Source organism: Oryzias melastigma, linkage group LG20, assembly GCF_002922805.2.
Source record: "Oryzias melastigma strain HK-1 linkage group LG20, ASM292280v2, whole genome shotgun sequence".
Lineage (NCBI taxonomy): Eukaryota > Metazoa > Chordata > Actinopteri > Beloniformes > Adrianichthyidae > Oryzias > Oryzias melastigma.
Window position 1 is genome coordinate 15083943 of NC_050531.1, and position 14078 is coordinate 15098020.

The window sequence follows — 14078 nt, forward strand, 5'->3', positions numbered from 1 at the left end:
CACCTTCCTCTTCCATCAACACCATTTGTTCCTTGTTTCTTTTTTTCACTTTAATCCACTATATAATCTTGTTTTTTCTCTAAAAAGAGAAAAGTATGAAAATGTTAATATATGTCTGAGAAAAGTGTATAAACCATGTAGTAAAGATTTTCACTTCCTTAAAGCAGTCATGATTGTATACTGAGACTGACTACTTCAGATTTTGTTCATTGTGGGTTATTTTTTCAGCGAAGTCATGTGGTGCCTGCTGACCCCGCCTCCAACATTTGATTGACAGATTCTTCAGAGACACTTTCAGTGTGGACTTTGAACAAGCTCACTCGTGATTTGCGACTGCAGTTGCCATAGAAATGTTGACTCAGACCGACTTAGACTAACCACTGTCATCTGGCTCCAACATGGCGACGTCCATATCACAGAAAAATGGCGACTGAATTGGCTTTATTCTGCTGGAACCAGAGATAATGGGTGACGTCACATCCTGCTCTGTCCATCTCTTTCTACAGTCAATGGTGAGTCTGGTCAGATCCAGAAAATATCTTGAGTCAACAAGTCTGACAGAAACAAGATTTCCAACATTCAAAGTCCAGAGACTGAGGACGAAAGCATAAAGATATAATAATAAAAACATAACATGTCATTTAGAAACTGATCTTTAAAGCTGGGATGCTTTGCAAAACCAAAAAGCAACAAACCACAAAGCTCGGTAGTGCAGGAAGAATCATTTGGACATATTTGTAGTCACAAAACATGCACACCTCACAGTCCCAAAGTAAGCTAGCAGCAAAGTACTTTGAGTTTTTCACACTCCGTTTCCAGATTTATTTATTTTTTAGCTTCTCGTAAATAAATCATTAACATCTCATGTGTTATTCTCCATCTGAGGTTCCAGGATTGGTGAGGGCCACATGATTTTTTTATCCCCCTCTCTCCTTCTTTGTCACATGATCGTGTGAAACGGCAGAATTCCTCGAAACCCGAACGCCGCCACTCGAAACGGGGGTTTATGGGGACGCTGGGAGTGCTCCAGCTGTCACCCTAACGATGATAAACAGCAAAGACACAGGCGGAGATGGTTTCGTCAGCACTCGACTCGACGTCTATTGTACCCTTGAGCAGAGCGATGATGAGGCTTCTAATAGTTCAATCTTCATCCGCTTTACGAGCAGAACACGTGCAGAAATCCGTGCTGCCGCTGTCGCCTTCTGTGTTGCTCCTCTCCATGGTGAAATTATTGAGTCATTTTTTTGGAACATTTTACCCATGAGATGTATATTTGTATCAGTCGGTGTCAAGGAGGTGAGAGGGGTTCGCTTCAGCTGAATGTCTGTATCATGACTTTGGCATGACCTTTATGCCAGATGGTTTTCTCAAGTCAAACCTGTAATGGTGCATCACTTAGTGCTCACCGGTTCAGCCTCAGCTGTGAATAAAAACCAGGATAAATATTTAGTTCAATGCACAAGAGAGAGAGAAACTCATATTTTTTTGTAGCTGCTCAGACAGACCAGAAACCTTTCCTGCTGATCCGATGGAACGGCTGTGTGCTGCTAACCCTGACTCCCAGGTGTGTTCTGTGTTCTCCCTCCAACTTGTATGAGCTGGCTTCATGCTAGGACGGGCGCGCAGACTGCTAAACACACAGCTCAAGTGAGGATTTTCCTCTAACAAGTAACGTGCTGTGGGGCGTGTCTCCAGAACTGCAGCTGTGAAGGCCCATCATTCAGCCTCACTGTCAGGGGCTGCTATCTCTATTCCAGGTTCCCCAAAGAACAGATATTATTTTGACAGTTACCTGGCTTATGGTCATTATTTCTTTTGGATGTCTAACTCTTTAAATGTTTTGTATTTTATCCAGAGCAGAGTGGTTAAAACCCATAGGCTAAACTATGAAAGCCTATTACTCAAGTACCAGATATAAAATGTCATCAATCACAAGATTACAGTATTCTTTGGACAATAAGTCACTCCGGAGTATGAGTCAGAGACGCACACACAACAAAAGGAAAATGAAGAAGAAGAAGAAAAATTATAAATAAGTCACTTTTGGGAGAAATGTATTTAACAAAATACAAGAACAAGAATGGACATTTCACTTTGAAATGCAAATCAGAATAATGGTGCAGATATTAATCAGATCAGCAGATTTAAAAAAAATCAGTTTCAAAATAAAATGCACAAAATTTTAGAGAGGGAGAGGTAGTTCTAACTTTCTTTATTTCTTTAACAAAGATCAATATTTTTATTGCTCGTTGTATTTTAAATGTATTCAAATTAAAAAATAATATTTTTATTTAGTAAATTAGAAAAAAAAAATTCTAAAGGGAAATTTAGCGCATATTATATTTGCAAATTTTATAATAGACCAAAAAATGAGAATGGGTGAAATGACTATTTTATAAATATATTTAAGAAGGGAAAAAAAAAAAATTAAAGTAAATATAACTTGTTACTACTCAGCTCTGATTTTATTGTATTAACAAGAGTGGCAACAAATATTAAGGTTTACTTCTTTCATAAATATTTGGTTGTTGCAATAGGATGTCCACACATCAAAACTCACATCAAAATGTTATAAAATGTTTACATTTTGAACAAGAAAAAGTTTTGTGACTAAGAAAACAATTTAAGTGTGTGTAAACTTGTGTAAACTTTTATTAAAAATGTGTATACTTTTTCTGTACTCAGCCTCTATCCCAATGTCTATCTACATCAAGTAAGGGGGTTTGAGGTTTTGTGTATTTGTGATATATTGTGTTTTTTTTTTTTGCATACTATTTATTTTGGAGTACTGCGCTTTGTATGAAAATTGGTTGGTTAGTTAGTTGGCTTGTTGGATGGTCGGTTGGTTAGCTGGTTGGATGTAAGTTCGTTGGTTGGTTGGCTTGTTGGATGGCTGGTTTGTTGGTTGGTTGGATGGTTGGTTATTTGGTTAGTTCATTGGTTGGCTAGCTGGCTGGCTGGTTGACTGGCCTGCTTGCTGGTTGTCTGGTTTGTTGTTGGTTGGTTGGTTGGCTTCCTGGATTTGGAGTAAGGGAAATGATTTGCAAAAATGGCTTCTGTTTTTCTAAAATACCTCTCAGATCCACAGAACTACACTAAAAGATACATAATTTGTTTACTTCCATCCATAGACCCACAGACTCAAATTCAAGTAACAACTTCAGACATTTGACACAAACCTCTCGTCTGAGATAACTAACTAATCATCACCTTCTGTTGTCTAACTGCTGTGCCGCCTCTCACTCCTTGTTGGATTGTAAAATGTTACAATGATTGATAAGGACAGTATATTTAATTCTTGTTTCGAAACAAAAACTTTTTTTCACATCTACTATCAGTTTATCATGTCGTCACTCAATGTCTTTGTGACTGCGGTGAACTAAACCCGGTTGAGCAAAAAGCCGTTCAATATCCTCCAAAGTTTTGTTTGCAAAACGATCAAATAAATAGAACTTTGTAGAAAATGTATGAAGCTTTATGTGTTTCAGAGTGAGTCACTATTATCTGAAGGAAAAAGATTACCTTTGAGGAAGCAGGTTAAAAAAGAACACTAGAACACCAGAGCCCGTCATTAAACCCCCACCAGCAAGATCCATTCTGGCTGAAAGCATTTGGGCCGCGATGAGGCCCGGTTACCCTCACCCAGCCCTGTAATGAGTCAACGGCCTATAGCTGGTGGCAAACAGGGGAACTCGGAGCAACGTGATTGAAAGTCAATGGAACAGAATGAGTCCTATAGATCCCTGTCGGAAACAGGCGGTGGTGGGGAGGGGAGCAGACACAGCCTGCCAAATGACCCTATTTAAGTGTAATGTGTAAAGCTCCAGTTATTGAATCTCCCAGCCGCATGTGTGTCGGGGCGGCAAACTGTTCTGCAAATCAAAATAACTTGTGGCTGACAGTAAGGTTTAGTGTAAAGACGATGGAGGCTGTTAGGAAACTCATCATCTGGAGGCCAGAAAACATGGTCCACATTAATCCTCTGGAGTGCACAGTCGAGGGGACTTCATTACACTCACAGGGACTCGCTGCTGGGGAGCAGGGGAAAAATGAAAGCATTATTAGAACATTTCCCTCGGCGACAAATTACTGTTCTGATTTCTGACTTGGTTCAATGGTTTAAGTAGTGCCTCACATCCAATATTGGTTGTGATAAACTTGACTCCGGCTTTTATTTTTTTAATTTACAGGGAAGAAATAGTTATTAACCAGATGGGAGCTGCGGAAATCCACGAAGTGATGTACAGTTTATCCATTCTTTATTAGAAGAATTCTAAAAATAACCTGTGATTAGTGAGATCTCTACAGATGTTTTAAGGCTGTAAAAGGCCTCACTACACTTTTCTCGGACAGACCTGAACATTTTTACACTTTTATCTCTTTTTTAAATTTTCAAAGTTTAAGCCTGTGTAGAAAAAAAAGTCAAATATTGAACATTGGAAACAAAGATTAAAATTTACATAAGTCATATATATTTCTTAGACTTTTATCGAGCTTTTCCAGCACAGTTGGGAATGTTGATGAAGGTTCTATAAACTATCATTAAAGGTTCTATGACATTTGAACATGAAATACTTTCTAACACACATAAGCAACATTGTCACATAGTAGAAACACGTTTGAAGTTTAATTTTTTTAAGAAATTTCGACAAAGCTAAGAGAAAAACATTTTTTAGTTGCTATTACAGTTATGAACTTGATTATGCAACTCGTATATTGAAATCATTAAAATTATGCGTTTAGTGTTACAAGCAAACACATTCTTATTCCCAGGTGGTCACATTTTGACCCTAACTTGTCATTCTTTGACGGCTGTTCCAATTAACTCAAGGCTCCCTAACCTCCAGTCTGCAAGCCGGGGACCAGGGTGTGGACCGCATCGGTATCCTAACCTTTACCCGGTACTGGATGCGAATTGGTACGGGACGCAGACAGATACCAGACTCGGATCTGTAATAGTTCTGGACACGGTACCAGTTCCAGATGCGGTCCCAGTTCCAGGCATGGTACCAGACACAGATGAGACTAGGGTTAGTGTACTGATACCGGCCCCATCCGACAAAATGACCGAACCCTTGATTTAATAGGGACAGCCAGCAAGTCAAAAATGATGAGTCGGGGACAGAGTTACGCGGCAGGGTCCTTAACCACGCTTCAATATGTGACGACTTGGGAACAAGAATGTGTTGTACAAGCATCAAATTTGGTACGATTGTACCTTATAGACCCCTAAAGAAGAAAAAGAAAGCCCTTTTGCCATGATAAAACTCAAGATTTTAAAATATATTTCCTTTAGCTGGATAGTATTCTGTAAGTACCTGTCAATTTATAGACAGCATGTTGTGCATTCACAGCCACTATTGTTGAGACTGGAGTAAAAAGAAATTGAAGACATTTGTAGCACATCAGTGTTTGGCTGCCATTTTTTAAAAAATGGATGCTGTTTTGGATTTTTCTCATTGCAAATTTGCTTTTCTAAAAGAAGAGATCCTGAGGTACAAACAGGGCAAATTTGAAACTTATACCACAAAATACTCAATGTATAAAATCTCAACCTCCACTACAATGGTGGCCAACTGCTGTGTTTCACCCCAACATGACTACAAAAAACTAAGAAATGTGATCAAATGAAACCAGAGTGTCCTTTTTGTACAGTATATAGACCTTGGATTAAGATTGTACATATAACTCAAAACATCAACTAAACCTCAGAGAGCTTAAAGTATGAGCAGTTTTAGAAGATGAGTTAAATGAATCAGAAGGAATCAACTACAACCCTTAAAACAATTGGAGGATTTTAGAATTTTTTACTCTTTTTTTTAATTTAACAGATAGAAATCTCACCGTGAGTTTCTTTTAAACAGCCCCTGGACTAAAGCAAAGACAACTTTAAAGGACCACACAAGGTCATTTATGAACAAGTTTGAAAAACTGTAATGATGCCTGGAATCCTATTGTGATGTGCTTCGACTATTATGAGTGAATATGTAACAAGATAGAAACTCTTATATGTGAAAGTCTATGTTGAAGAAGGTTGTCTGTAAAGATGTGAGCAGCTGGCCAGGAATGCCTCTGTTCTTGAAAAAAGTAGCTTAAACTCAAATAAGCTGCTTTAAAAACACATTTTGAGCAAAAAAAAAAAAAAGTGAATGACTGAACAAGTCCAATAAAATTATGATGAATTTGTTCAGGACTCATGATTTGATTTTGAAGAACCTTGAAAAAAGTGAGTGACAGAAACGGAAAAGTTTTTTTTTAGATTCTGTTCTTCAGGGCATTTGGACTTTAAAGGATCAAGTAGATAGTAAGATATTTCATGCTCATTCAAGTATTTTCTTACTAATGAAATTAAAGTTTTTTTACTCAGTAATTCTTGAATTTTCCATTTGCAGTTAGAAATTAAAAAAAATATATATAAATGAGGAGTCAATTGTTTTCCAGATGATCCTTTAACAGCCCACTCCAGTTATCTTTTGATCTATTTTAAAGGCATTCTCTGTTTTTTTTATTTATGATTATGCTATTTTTAGCCAAAATCAAGAGTCCACTTCCTATGATGAGAAGGTGGGACCTTGCTTATGAAAAAAAACCTTATACTGGCCACAAAACTGTTTCAGAAGATTGTAGAAAAGGTAATTTTTATTGATTTTTAAATGTTCTTCAGAGATGAAATACAAATGTCTAACTAACTTAAGTAAGAGAAAATAAAATAAAAAGAATCCTTGAAAGACCACTAAAGGTAGATTTCAAAGGCTTTGTTAAAAAGTCTGATTTTATAACAAAAAAAATAGTTTGGTACAAAAATCTCTTTGATATTCTTTTTGTTTTTAAATCAGAAAAACTGCGGAAAGAGTTGAACTTTTTTCTCCATTCATGAAATCTACAGAAGGGGCTGAAATTATTTAAAAAATCTTGAAAACTTTGGAAGGGGGTTTAACTTTTTTTTAATTCACAAAAACTACAGAAGGGATTGAATTTTTACTTACTGGCAAACATGATAAAGTGGAAAGTGAAACCAAAGGGTTGGCATGCATGTTCTCACATTTGAAGTGTTAGTACTGAGACATATTTTTAAGAGTTATCCTTAAAGAAGCAACTATATCAGAGAGTAATTTTCTATCTTGTCTATTTTCTTCAAACGAGTTTCATGGAGGTGTTAATGTGCTCCAAAAGTCAAAAAGCAGCTTTTCTGCTTCATCTAAACTATGAGCTGATATTTGATTGATTTTTATTGACACCTCCAAGCAACAAGCAAGCTAGCAATTTCCCAAAATGTAATTACATTTTGACTCCCATATCATAACTGAAAACTGAAACTGATGTGACAATATTGAACTTGAAGGCGTGTCTTATGTGGAAATAACGTGCTTACAGAAAGAAGGCTGTTCAACACACTTCATCCACACATGAAGGACATCTTTTAGCAATCTTGGTTTATTATGGAGGTGAAGACAGCGACCAGGCACAGTAGGGTCCCTCTGAAGTTGCGTACGTGGGGGTGAAACCTTCTCTCAGCAGGATTATTAAGTGATCATGAAAACAGGGGGCTGTGTTTGCTCTAGAAAGAAGCTCCGTTGGATGTCTTCTGTTTTTGTGAAACAATTAATGACTTAAAACATATATTTTGTGCATGGGATTTTACAAAAAGAAAGCATAAAGATGTAAATGTCCTCAAAAATGTAACCTTCAAAACATGAAAACCACCTAAAAGGACTCTGCAGAGGAGCCTAATGGTTTCAAATAACCAAGTGCTGACATTGCTGTCATCCATGAGGAGACACAAGAAAAAAGACAGACTGATGAGCTGAGGGTTGAGCTAGTGGAGCACATTTTTTATGTCATGCCATCCTCCGCGACTCAATATTTCAGAGATGTCTGGTTTTATAATGAAAAACGGACATGTGATCATTAATAAGAGCTCAGATCATGTTTTTCAGCTGCTTTTATATTTATAGTGTGTACACAGTGCTATAGGGCAGTACATGGCAGTATGGATTCAATACACATTCTTAAAAATATTAGATTTTTTTTGTTTTGTTTTGTTTTGTTTTAAGCTGTTTCTGTAAGCTGTTTTTTTCTAGAGATGTAACAATTCATTGTATTATATAATTTGTGGTTATTGGTGTGATTAATAGTCGACATCGGTTCATTTTGAACAATCCACTTTGATTTGATTCATTGATCTAAAATCCATCTTTAGCCAAAACTTCAATCACTGTGACTCAGAGATAAATACCTGGTAGTGAACAGTACAGGAGAAGTTTTCCAGATTCTCTGTGTTTCTTGCAAGATAACCAACTGTAAATCAAATATGTAAACAAACAAGTAAACAAGGATTAATGTCAAATCCATTCTCATTTTATTTTGATAAAGTTCATCCCACTGTGGTTTTTCCACATCAAAATAATACAAACAGAACATTATTAGGACATTCTACCACACTGTACGGTCACATGACTTTGCAAAACTCAAAGTGTTTCCACACATTGGACTGTGATGATGGATTGGTCATTTTTTGCTGCCATCATGCATATTACAGAGAAAAAAAAAAAATGACACCATGTCTCCATCCTGGCATTTTCCAAGATCCATATTATCAATATATTTAATTTTGTAACGACTTTTTTAATGGTATTGGACTTATCAACTTGCCTCAGAAAAATCAATCTGTTTGGATTAAAGGAGTAAAAATGTATTAATTGTTGTTTTTTTCTGTCATTAACAAAAGAGTAACAACACTTGTGTGCAGGTCCGTGCATCGCATTGTGCTTCTCCATGAAATATTTCACACTCGATGAAAAAAAAAAAAAAACGTTTGATTTTGGAGACATTTTCATGGGAGTCTGACTCTGTTACTCGACTGATGAAAAGAGTCTCTCTCTTAATGGGTCTTGAATCGTTCGGCTCAGGCGTTAAAATTGTTTGTGTCAAGAAGAGCTCATGCTTGCAGAAGCCTGTAAGTTGGTCTCATTTACAACCTAGAAATGACAGCTTATGTCTTGAACAGTGCTGACAGGGCCCTGCCTTCCTGCTATTATGTCCCGTTTCCTCCCCCGTGTGGAAACGAGACCATTTTCTCTCAGGATTGAGGCAACCTGCGAACACAGGCCTAATGTCGTGGAACAAACTCCTTCCAGGCTTGGAGCAGCAGCCCGCTTTGTGTGCTCAAACTCAAACGCTGACGATGAGATTTATGAGCAAAATAAAGGCAGCCACCAGCTCTGGGTAAACAGAGGAAGTGAAGGGAAGAGGGGAAAAAAACGTTTTATTTCATTGTTTTTAATGGAACAAAGAAGTGCAAAAGCAAATTGTGCATCCACTGCGTCTCCTAAAATACCACAAGTGCAGTTGAGGAGTTGAGTGAGGCAGTAAAAAGGCAGGAAAGAACAGATGGACCTAAAATGAGCCGTGTAAGAAAGGGACTATTAAAAAGAGAGGAAACATTCGTCCCTGCCAGGAACCATCCCAGAGAACAAATCTGAGCTGGATCGCTGTGAGATTTGACGTGAAGACTTTCGCAGAGGTCAGAGATGAAGATGGAGGAAAGGGTGAAGCCAGGTTTCAGAAACTCCCTGAGCTCTGACTGAAGTGCTGCTGAAGGCAGCTGTGAAGGAAGGGTGACTTGAATTCAGATGATCGCTCATTCATGGAACACAAAAAGGAAAAGCGGACACGCTGAAGTTCAGCCGGATGCAGCCTTTGACAAAAATCTACTTTTGAAGAGGTTTTCTGAGAGTTCAAATATCCCTGCTCCAAACGTTATCATCAGATTCACACTGTAGAATATTATAAGCAGTCCTTCATCAACTGTTGAGCAGCAGTGCTGGGCAGGGTTTGGTGACATCAAGATGCGGATGTCCAAAGAGTTTACAAACGAATCTGAGGCACAAAAGTTCCATTTCTTTTTGCGATCTTTTGAGTTTTGTCTCGTTTTCTCTCTTTGTAGTCCTTTGTAGGGCTCCACCCTGGTCCTGGTCCTGGTCCTTTCCTGTTTTCCAGCTCTCTCTGCACTTCAACTGCTCATTACCTGGATCAGGTGACCACCAGGTGTCAATCAGAATGAGATTACACCTGAGTCCAACACATTGGTTAAGGACACCCTCCCCTGGATCAAAAATGTATGTTTTGGGTTTCCTCAACTCGTCCTTTTTTTGACATGCTGGCTCTTCCCATTAAATCATGGGTCTCCAACCTCTGGAACGTGAATCGCACCACCATCCTAGCCCAGTACCGGTACCCAAACTCAGTACTAGTTCATGCCCGGTATGCGTCTTATACCAGTTCTGGTCCAGTACCACGTCTGGTACTGATTCGGGTCGGGTACCACGTCTGGTGATTCATCCAATGCCGGGTTAAGGTACAGTTACGGACCAGTACTGCACCCCGTACAGCATCTGACACCGCGTCCTAAGGGTTGCGGAACCTTAATTTCACCCAAGTGAGACACCAGAAATGTCTAAAAGTAATGCAGAAGGGGTCCTTAACAAAACATCAATATGTGATGACTCTGGAGTGAGAATATGTTGCTGAGTCAGCAAGTCAACAGAGAGGAGTGTAATTGAAATTAGGTATAGTTGTGGATCTCAAAGACCACGATCGGGCCACCCTGCTCTAATTTTATGGTAAAGGTCAGGTTGTTTCAGTCATAGTTAAGTCTATACGTTAAAATATTTACGTTGCAGACGGCTTTCTCTTTAGTCACCTGCTGTTTAGCCTTCGTGAGCCATCGCGTCCTCCCACTCTCTATCAAACGATCAACTTGTGATTGATTATGTAAGATGTTATTTTATGTATTACTCCTTGAAATAATCATTTTCACTAATTCATTTGTTCTTTTTAAACATCATATTCTGTTTTAGTTTCTGTAAAATTGGGGTTTCTCCTCAAACAGAAACCTTAAAAATGAGCGTATCTTTTTTGACATTTAACATTGTGCACGTTTTTTAACCGCTTTGCTAAGTAAGTAGCTTTAGATTTTGCAGTCGTTCCCATGAAAACCTCTCTGGGTGTTTAGTTAATCGGATTCTTGCCTCATTGAAATGATGGGCCGGGATGTGGGGTGATTGGAAGGTTGCAGGTTCAGTTCCCGCTCTACCCGCTAATGTCTTGAAGCGTCCTTGATTGTGTCGTGGTGGAAACTAAGCATAAATTGTCAAAATCTAGAGTGAAGTCTTTTGGAGAGTTAAACTAACTGGTGTATGAAGTTCTGTCCATATCAAGTGTAAGTCTCTAGTTAGGGATGTAGTGATTCAGTCAAGCCACGATTCAATTCATAGTTTTAAAGTCACTTTTTTTATTTTTTTTTATTTTTTTTCCCCAATTTTTTGTGTCAACACAATGAACTAAAGGTATTTTAAGCCCAAGTATGTTTTCTTTTTGCTCCTTACACCAGACTGTCTGTTCCTACTAACATAAAGGATTCATTACAAATAAACAATTATACATAATATTGAAATGATCATAAATTCTTTCATACTCATTGTTCTCCATGCACCGCTCCGTACCCGCACCCTTTTCCCTACACCCCTACTGTCTATGACCCTCCACGGGCCCAGACGAGCCAAAAAATCCAGCTCCAGGTCATGACTATAATCCTTAAGTAAAAACGTCATCTGCACTTAAAGTAAGCTGCTTTAGTACCTATAAAGGTATATTTTTAATCCATATGGTTGACAATCAGCAGCAAAATGTTGTGGCTTTGCCCATGAGAGTTCAGAAGCGGGTCAGGAATACTCTTTGAAGGTCTAGCTATTATTTGATGAAGTGCTTAACGTTTCCCTCAGGTCTAAGTTGAGACTCTTTAATGTCGTCTCCCTGCTGGCTAATTACATTATGAATATTTTGTAGTGAGTCCAGCACTCCTGCGCATAACATCTGAAGAGCCTGCAGATGGAGGAAACGCGCGTCTGTGCACGTTTGGGTTATGATAAAAAGAGGCGGGAATGAGGATCTTAGCAAAAAAAAAGAAAGAGGGAGAGAACGATCTCCCCTGCTGACAGAAGAGAGCATGGAGATGACAGGAAAGTGATGTCATTTGAAAGCAGCAGGCTAAAAGGGGCCATAAAATGGGACATTCATGAGACTGCAGATGATAATGAGACAAGATAATGTATAGCTTTCTAATAAAAGAAGGGAAAATAAAAAGGATTACATGTTGGAACGCTGCATGCACACCATTAGTCTTCGGCTGAAATGCAAATTGAAGTAGCTGTGTAGCTTTTATTTTGTCTGAAAATATTTATATTAAAGGAATACATAATTAGAAGTTTGTATTCCGTTTGTTATAACCTTAAAAAGAAGCCAGAGCTTTATTAGTGTCACGCTGATAAGCCTCTGCTCTCTACAGACACATATTTTAATTCCTGTCTGGAACATTTCTAGGTGAACAGAAAAATGTGAATAAAAATTGAAAAAGGGAATATGTTTCTGACATTCTCTTTGGTCACTAGATCATTCAGTGTCTTAGGTTGCTTAGCAATGACTTTAAGTGCACCAGACAACCGGAACGACAATCTAAATCTACAGACATGAGACGCACGTTCTTTAAAGCTACTTTAAATATGGTGTTCACACTGGACAAACAGGGAGGGGCTTCTTCTTCTTATTTTTCTACTGTTAACAAATACTCATCCTGGAAGAGGTTTAGTGCAAAATGTTATGTTTATCTAACAAATCTTTTTCACAGCTCTATTCTGATATATGAAAGACTTGATGTCATGTAATTCTGTCCAGGCACAAACTACAGTTATTAAATGATCAATTTTCTAACGATTTTATCTATACGTCTCTATAAAATCAGTCTCCTGATTGGTTAAAGTTCAACTGGTTTAACTTTCTTTAGACTTTGAAATTGTTTATCAACATCCAATAAAAAAAAAGATGACCTTAGTTACATTATAAGCCTATTTTCCAACTTAAAGGGCAACAGTTTTGTGCTCAAATACTCCGACTGTAGTAAAGTTATGTAGCCAACTTTGCTTTCTATTCATAATATTTATAATAATTTAAATAACAAAACAATAGAATTTAAAAATGAATCAAATAAGTAAACATACAGTCCCCGAAAAGCCAGTTAAACTTTACATCAGCGTTCCAGATCAATACAAACAACAGGAAAGGTATCACTTGAAGATCATTACATTTAATCCTAGGGATGACTAAAGCTTTATTTAAAGTTTTAAATGTTGCCTTCGAAGAATCCATTCTATCTCAGCAACATGACCTAATTTAAAAAAGAGAAAACATTACATTTTTAGAGCAGACACGATTCTTCTTAATTACAAGATTAAATTGGTAATTCTAGCTTTGGATAGTATATAAGTCACTGCAAATCATCTTTTTTGGCTCATCTTAAAAAAATAATAATAATTTAAAGCACTTTTAAAAACTTTTTAAACTAAATTCAAATTTGAAGATTTAGTCTCTTCTTTTCATAAACACATATAGTAAATCTGAGTATCATCTGCATAGCAATAAATTACAAATCCACACCAGTATGAAGCCAAGAGGCAGTAAAACAAGACAGAAATCTTCCACGTTAACATATTTGACCTTATCCTCTTGATTCATAATCATCTGGAGAACTTTGAGATCATTTTAAAACTAAAAACTCAACTATGATACTCAGCTGCATTCATTACTTTCCCATTGATTACATTTTTTTATTCTCTTTTTCCAATCATTCCCAGTCTTTCATATGTGCATTCCCCATTACTTTGAGTAACTTCAACTTTAATTTTAAATAATTTCATTGATTTATAGTAACATTTTGAGTGAAACTCTGCTTCCATTTCTCCGGCTGCATTTGGATGTTTTATAAGGAATCCTAAAACTAATAGAATTCCTGACATGGGGCTCCAGCGAGTATTTGTCTACATGCTCATTTGTTTTTGCCGGTGAATGATTTACTTATCAGTCGGATGGAAGCAGCTGTTGGGGGATCCGGAGAGGAGCCGCGGTCGGTGGAGCGAGCGGAGCTGTTAGAAGCGGCGCCGCCATCACCCCTTTGGGTGTTTTGATGCCTTCACTGGCACGGTGTCATTTGTATGCATTGGTTGATTTGTTCTATCATCCAT